Raw genomic sequence first — 8,771 nt, 5'->3', positions numbered from 1 at the left:
GACGCAAAGAAATTGAATGCTGACAGATAGAATTAATTCTACCTCGTCTCCCTAGACTTTGAAAAAGAATAACATTCATTGGAAAGAGGAATCATGGTTTAAACCGCACAAGAAACAAGAAACAGTGGACTGTTCAAGTACGAATACCATTAATCCTAATCATAGTGACTATTAATCTTCCACTTTAATATATTCTAGTTTGAACTGAGACTGTTATCAAATTTTATTCACAGATAAGCCAAGTAAAGGATTAGACTGAGAAATCAGAACTTAGACCTATACCAGAACTTAACAGTCATCAGAACATAATTTCTTAACTCGAAAAAGGAATGCCCATCTTAGTAAATCCTCATACAAGTTCTGAGTTATAGACTTCAGAACTTAATCATCAGAACGTGTAACTAGAACTTTTCCTCAGAATTTGTGCAGTAATGACACAATGACTGTTTATCTAAAATAACATAGACCACCACAGAAATTTTCATCATTCAGATGGAGTGATTAGTGTGTGCATTAAGATAAATAACAGACAAAGAGTAAAGTCTGATTCACTTCAGTACATCTTAGAAATAAGGCATAACTAAAATTTTGCTAAAGAGCTGTCATTGTCCTGAAACCTACTGATGAATGAGATCATGCTTGAGTCCACCTCATCTATTTTGTGCTAATTTTATGCATCTTTTGAAATTTTATTTTACAGTGGCTTCTCAGTGTAAGTGAGTCACGACTGTTTATCAAAATTTATGCTATTATCAGAGTATTTCTCCAGTAATCATAGAGTGTGAAAAGTCACCAAGAAAATATTTTGCTTTTCTAATGCATATCTACTTAATACCAGCAATGCACTTGGGTCATCCCTTCCACATTTTTACTCTAGATCTCAAAGGAGTACCTGATTTTATTCTTTGATCTTTTTGCTTTTTCTTTTGATAAGTGAGGTTTATCAGCACTTAGTACATTCAGCAGTTTTACTAGTATCAGAACTTAACAGATGAGTAGCATTATTCTAATTTGTGACTTAGTAATAAGATATACAAAGTAAACTTAACTAAGCTCAATTATCAGAATTTGCTAGTGTCATAGGGTTTCCACTGAAATAATTACTTCTTACATGGAATCATTTGTTTATTGAAGACTACTAGGTCAGTATCTAGCACAGTTATCCTCATAGGATAGAATAGGTACTTGAACAGACATATCACTTATCAGAGTTTAGAAACATATATCAGACAACAGTCAGTACTTAAAGACATTTATCAATTAAGCACAGAATACACAATGAGATTAATTCTGTAAATACTGAGCATAAAGTCTGATAACACAGAACAAGACTAAGCAGATTTAGAGAAAGAACCTGAGACCATTCCAAGTTCATTTACCAATCTTGTAAAAGTAGCTTCACACAGTGGTTTTGTGAAGATATCTGCTAGTTGTTGATCTGTGGGAACAAAATGCAATTCCACTGTACCTTCATCCACATGTTCCCTGATGAAGTGGTACATGATGCTGATGTGCTTTGTCATTGAGTGTTGAACTGGATTACCTGTCATAGCAATAGCACTTTGATTATCACAGTAAATAGGGATTTTGAAATATGTTAACCCATAATCCAGTAACTGATTCTTCATCCAAAGAATCTGTGCACAACAGCTTCCTGCAGCAATATACTCTGCTTCTGCAGTTGATGTGGAAATTGACTTTTATTTCTTGTTGTACCAAGAAACCAATCTGCCTCCAACAAATTGGCAGCTTCCACTTGTGCTTTTCTTGTCAATTTTGCAACCTGCAAAATCTGCATCTGAGTAACCTATTAGTTTAAAATCTGATTCTCTAGGATACCATAATCCTAGAGCAGCTGTTCCTTTAAGATACTTAAAGATTCTTTTTACAGCTGTTAAGTGAGGTTCTCTTGGATCTGCTTGAAATCTTGCACAAAGACAGGTAGCATACATGATATCAGGTCTACTAGCAGTTAGATAGAGTAGAGAGCCAATCATACCTCTGTAGTCAGTAATATCTACTGATTTACCGGTATCCTTATCCAGTTTTTTCGCAGTGGCCATTGGAGTGGATGCACTTGAACAATCTTGCATTCCAAATTTCTTCAGCAAGTTTCTGGTGTACTTGGTTTGACAAATAAAAGTGCCTTCCTCATTCTGCTTGACTTGAAGGCCCAAAAAATAGCTAAGTTCCCCCATCATACTCATCTGATATCTTGACTGCATTAGTTTGGCAAACTTTTTGCAAAGTTTGTCATTTGTAGATCCAAAAATGATATCATCAACATAAATATGGACCAGAAGTAAGTCCTTTCCATGGTTGAGGTAGAACAGTGTTTTGTCTATTGTCCCTCTGTTGAATCCACTTTCCAGAAGAAACTGAGCTAAAGTCTCATACCATGCTCTAGGAGCTTGCTTAAGTCCATAAAGTGTTTTATCAAGCCTGTAGACATAATCTGCATGTTTGGTATCTACAAAACCTGGAGGTTGTTCAACATATACCTCCTCCTCCAATTCTCCATTGAGAAAAGCACTTTTCACATCCATTTGAAAGACAGTAAACTTTTTGTGAGCAGCATAAGCCAAGAATATCCTTATGGCTTCTAACCTAGCAACTGGTGCAAATGTTTCATCATAATCAATTCCCTCCTGTTGAGAATATCCTTTTGCAACCAACCTTGCCTTATTCCTTGTAATTATGCCATCACTGTCAGTTTTGTTTCTGAATACCCACTTTGTACCAACAACAGATCTATTCTTTGGTCTTGGCACTAGGGTCCAGACTTTGTTTCTTTCAAATTCATTCAACTCTTCCTGCATTGCTTGCACCCAATCAGCATCTTGAAGAGCTTCTTCCACTTTCTTTGGCTCAGTCTGAGAGAGAAAAGAATTGTAAAGACATTCATTTGAAGTACCTGTTCTAGTTCTGACACCTACATCAGGATTTCCAATTATCAAATCAGGTGTATGTGATTTTGTCCACTTCCTTGAAGATGGAAGGTTTTCTCTAGAACTGGATGCTCCCCCATGATCCATGCTATTTTCATTTTCATTTTCTGATGCTCCCCTTGAAACTATGATCTCTGAGTTGGATTCTTCAGTATTTAGATTTTCAGCACTATCAGAACTTGGCTTATCAGAACTTGACGAATCAGAACTTGAAGAGCCAGATGCATGTTCTGATGTTTCTTGAGATGTGGTAGGATCTTGAGTATGCTCCCCCTGCATAGGTGCATCTTCCTTTGACGTAGTCTCCACAGTTTCAATAACATCAGAGTTTAATCCATCAGAGTTTACAGTATCAGGACTTAGACTGTCAGGATTTTCTGTATCAGAATTTGAGTCTTCATTTTCAAATCTCAGCTGATCATGGTCAATGAAATCTTAAAGACCAGTAATCTTTTTGGCATCAAAAGAGACATTGATAGATTCCATGACCACTTTTGTTCTCAAATTATAGACTCTGAAGGCTTTTGTGGAAAGTGGATATCCAACAAAGATTCCTTCATCAGCTTTTAGATCAAACTTTGATAGCTGTTCAGGATGAGTCTTGAGAACAAAACACTTGCATCCAAATACATGAAAATATTTCAGATTTGGCTTCTTTTTCTTTACCATCTCATATGGTGTTTTTCCATGCTTGTTAATGAGTGTTGCATTTTGAGTAAAACAAGCAGTCTGCACAGCTTCAGCCCAAAAATAGGTTGGAAGCTTTGCTTCTTCAAGCATTGTACGTGTAGCTTCAATGAGAGTTCTATTCTTCCTTTCAACAACTCCATTTTGCTGTGGAGTTCCAAGAGCAGAAAATTCCTGCTTTATTCCATGGCTTTTGCAGAACTCTTCCATTATCAAATTCTTGAACTCAGTGCCATTATCACTCCTTAAAACTTTCACAGAATCTTTGACCATTTTATCCAGATGTTTAATATGATCAATCAAGGTTGATGCAGTTTCACTTTTTGTATGCAAGAAATGCACCCATGTGTATCTGGTGAACTCATCCACTATGACCAACGCATACTTCTTCTTTGCAATAGACATGACATTTACTAGACCAAATAGATCAACATGTATTAGATGATAAGGCTCAAGAATTGATGATTCAGTCTTGCTCTTGAATGAAGATTTTCTTTGTTTGGCTTTCTGACATGAATCACAAAGACCATCAGGAGCAAATACTGTGTTTGGCAATCCTCTCACAAGATCTTTCTTGACCAGTTCATTTATATTGTTGAAATTTAAATGAGAGAGTTTCTTATGCCAATTCCAGCTTTCTTCAATTGATGCTCTACTCATCAGACAGATTGCAGAACCATCAGTACTTGTTGAAAGCTTAGCTTCATAAATGTTACCACGCCTGTATCCTTTCAGAACAACTTTGCCTTTAGATTTACTCACAATTTCACAGTGTTCTTCAAAGAAATCAACATGATAACCTCTGTCACAGATTTGACTTATACTCAGTAGGTTGTGTTTAAGTCTTGAGACTAGAGCTACTTGTTTAATTATGACATTTCCAAGATTGATATTGCCATATCCCAATGTTTTTCCAATGTTGCCATCTCCATAAGAAACACTTGGGCCAGCTTTCTCCACAAAGTCTGATAGCAGGGCCTTATTTCCAGTCATATGTCCTGAACATCCACTGTCCAGAACTAGAATATTTTTCATGTTGCCCTGCAATCACAAAGACCACTAATTATTAATTTTAAGGACCCAGACTTGCTTGGATCCTTTGGCCTTATTAAGTTCGTTAACATTTGCAGCAGATTTAGCATCAGAGTTTATGTTAACATTTTTCTTATCAGAACTTACACTATCAGACTTTGAATCAGAATTTACACTAGAAGGAACAATGGAAACTTTCTTCAAAGAAGGTTTTATTTGATAATAATCATAGTACAAACTATGATATTCCTTACAAGTATAAATGGAATGCCATAAACTACCACAATGAAAACAAGGATTTTGTGGTTTGTATCTAACAGACTGACTCTTAACTCCTGATTTTGAAGGTAAGGAGTTAATATTCTTATTCTTCCTGCAAAAAGAAGCCAGATGGTTAGAACTTCCACAGTTATGACATGTTTTCCTAGGAGCATCAGGAACAGGTTTATAATCATTGCTTTTATTCACACCTTCATTTCCATTCCTATTTTTCCTAGGTGATTTTACCTTGTTTGCATTCTTGACATCTTTCAGCTTATGCTTAAGCTGCTTCTTTGTCATTAAGCCTATGTTCACTTCAGCTGTCTTTTCCTGTTTTAGTTTGTCAGAAGTTGATTCCTTTGTAACTTCTGATTTTTCATTTTCAAACTTTACAGTTACAAACTTAACAGGTTTTAACTTTGGCTTTTGCTTATCAACAGACTTAATTTCTTCAGTTCCTTTATCTTTCTTATCTTCTCCATAACCTAAGCCCTCTTTCCAGTTTCCACTACTTAGCAAATTTTGAGTTGTTTTGCCAGAGTTAGTCCAAGTCCTGATAATCTCTCTTTCCTTTTCTAACTCAGTTTTTAGAGATTCATTTAATTTTAGCACTTCATTCCTAACATAAAGAGCATCATCTCTATCCTTCTGAGTTTGATGGAACATGACTAACTCTTTTTCTAAGAAATCATTTCTTTTCTTAAATGCAAGATTTTCAGAAGTTAATCTTTCACATGTTAAAGTTTGATCTCTATAACTAACAAACATGGTTTTAAGATATCTTCTCAACTCATTAATATCATCAGTATGAAAAGCATAAGTAGTCTGAGGTACCTTTGTTTCAGCAGCTTCAGAACTGCTCTCAGCACTTTCTTTATCAGCATTTGCCATCAATGCATAGTTTTCCTCACTTTTAGAGTCTGAGGTGTCTGTCCAGCTTTTCTGCTTTGTGACAAGAGCCTTGCCTTTGTCACCCTTTACCTTCTTGTAGTCAGGAGATATGTGGCCTTTCTCACCACAATTATAGCATTTAACATTGGTGTAATCTCCTCTGTCAGACTTTCCTCCTCTGCCTTCAGATCTTCTGAAATTCTTCTTATCAGAACTTATGCCTTTCCTGGAAAACTTCTTTCCCTTCCTGAACTTCCTGTATGCAATCTTTGTGATTCCTTTCACCATAAGAGCACACAGCTTCATCATCTCCTCATCAGTATCAGTCTCAGGCAAGCTTTCAGAATCTGAGTCATCATCACTCTTCTCTTTTGGTACGGTCTTTGCTGCTTCACCTGCAACTGCAACAGCAAGCTTGGTTGGTTTGTGAGGGCCTTCCTTGATTCTATCAAGGTATTCTGGATCTGTTGCTTCCAGGAACATGGTCATCCTTACATTCCATATGGGATATTCAGATGGTCTCAGTATGGGAACTCTGATGGTCTCATACCGACTCTGAATTTGTGTCTTTGGTGATTCCTCAGTTTTGGTAGGCTTAGTTGGAGTTTCTGTGTACGAAATGATTGTGTTTGGATCTTTAACTGTATGTATGCTAACAGATAGGCTCTGATACCAATTGTTAGGTCACACACACACTGTAGAGGGGGTGAATACAGTGTATAGTACACTCAAATCGAACTTTAAGAACTTAAGTAACAGAAAACAAACTTTATTGAAATAATAAACTCTGTTACAGTATGGAACTGTTACCTCTCAGTGATGAACAAATATCACGAGAGCTGCTAGGGTTACAATGAATAATCTTCTCTAATAATGATAACACTTATAGTGTAAACCCTATGTCTGTGTTTATATACTACACAGTTACAAGATAATCGCTAATTGATATGGAATATAATTCTGCTTCCTAAAATATATCAATCAGATATCTTTTCTTCCAAGTATTCCATTCTTTATGGAATTCCTTCTTCATGCATATCTCTTCTTATGTTTATCTTGATCTTCTTTCCTTTAATCAGCTACTATCCTTATCTGATTGTCCTTCAGCACTTAAGTTCTGATATCTATCTTCTGATGATTATCTCCTGATAACATACGTACTGATATCCTTAAGTCCTGACTTCCAGTATAAGTACTGATCAACAGTTAAGTACTGATTTATCCTGTTCAAGTAAGATCTGAAAGCTAAACATAAAACATATTAGCCATGACATTATCAAATATATCTAACAATGGATAAATCAATATGCCTTCAACGGATGAGTCAATCCTTTAACGGATATTAGTTAAAGCTGTCAAGAGATGCTATCTATAAAGCTTCAACGGATGACATCATTACAGTGTCAACGGATAAAATCTAAGAATCTTCAACGGATAATCAACAAGATTACAGTTGAAAGGGACCTTTTAGAAGCTGACAGAGTCACATGGGTTAGTAGTGCACAAAAGGAATGTGAAAGCCTATTTGCAGGTGTTAGAAGAAAATGAAGCATTTCCATTTTCATGCAAAATAAGCTCGTTCAAAGATGATGTATCTAACTTGAATTGCATTGGACAAAGAAATGAAGAAACATGTGAATTGGACCTAGCTGAAAGGAATATTATTTGTCTTATTACACATGTAACTTGGTGATATATAAACCAAGTGTAGCAAGTATTTTAGAACTAAGAATTACAAGATTTAGAACAACCAGAGCAAGTAAGCTGTATATTTAGTCTCTCAAGTTTTAAGTTGTAAAATACTGGTAAGCAGTTGTGTGCATTCTTACATCATAGATATATTCTCAATATATACATCTATGGTGGAAATACAAATCTACCAGAAAGTTTTTAAACTTGTGTTTATTTACTTTATATTATTTGAATACTTTCAAAGTCTTATTTGCATTCTTGCCTATTTAAAACACAGTTGTATATTTAAGAAAGAACTTTTCATAAAAGCAAAAAAACCAGAATTTCATTTAACCCCTTATGTAATTCTGTTATTACATTGTTAGGGAATAACAATTGGTATCAGATCAAGCTATTAACACACAAAGAGTTTAAAGATCAAATCAATCAAACAACATGAGCGGGAAGGATATTGGAGTAAAATTTCCAATTCTGGACAAAGACAACTATCATCACTAGAAAGTGAAGATGTACCTTCATTTTACTCTCTCAATATGAAAGTTATGTCAACTGCATTGAGGATAGACCTCATGTTCCTCACAGGGCTGCAACAAAAGCTGGTGAAGCTACTAGAGATGAGAAAACTGTTCCAAAGCTCAAATTAGAATGAACAGATGAAGATATTGAAGTAGTTCACAAAGATAAAAAGGCCATGAATATTTTATTCAATGGTCTTGATTTAGACATGTTTGACAATGTAATAAATTGTATAACTGCTAAAGATATTTGGGATCAAATTCAAGTTCTAGGTGAGGGTACTGAGCGAGTCAGAGAAAATAAGATGCAGCTTCTAATACAACAATATAGGTACTTCCATTTTTAAAGACGCTGAGTGACTGAATGACACTTTTTGTAGATTTCAGAAGCTGTTAAATGGACTGAAGTTGTATGGAAGAGTCTACCAAACCAAGAATTCCACCTAAAATTCTTAAGGTCTTTACCAAAGAAATATTACTCTTTCCTTATCCGTTGATAGTCAAAAATATTTCTGGATACATTATCCTTCAATAGATAATGATGTATGTAATATTCGTTGATCAGTTATAACCGTTGATTCTAACACTTTATCCATTCATATATACTTACAATCTATGTGTATACGTCGAAGGATAATTTTAGAATTTGTAAAGTTTACTTTATTTTTAAATGGTTATTTTTGGAAATTATCATTGGATATTTACTTTTGTTTTTAATCATTTATTTATCTTATTCTGGGAAAGT

Source organism: Apium graveolens, chromosome 4 (assembly GCF_009905375.1).
Source record: "Apium graveolens cultivar Ventura chromosome 4, ASM990537v1, whole genome shotgun sequence".
NCBI lineage: Eukaryota > Viridiplantae > Streptophyta > Magnoliopsida > Apiales > Apiaceae > Apium > Apium graveolens.
The sequence above is the reverse complement of the archived record's forward strand: the minus strand, read 5'-3'. Positions refer to the sequence as shown.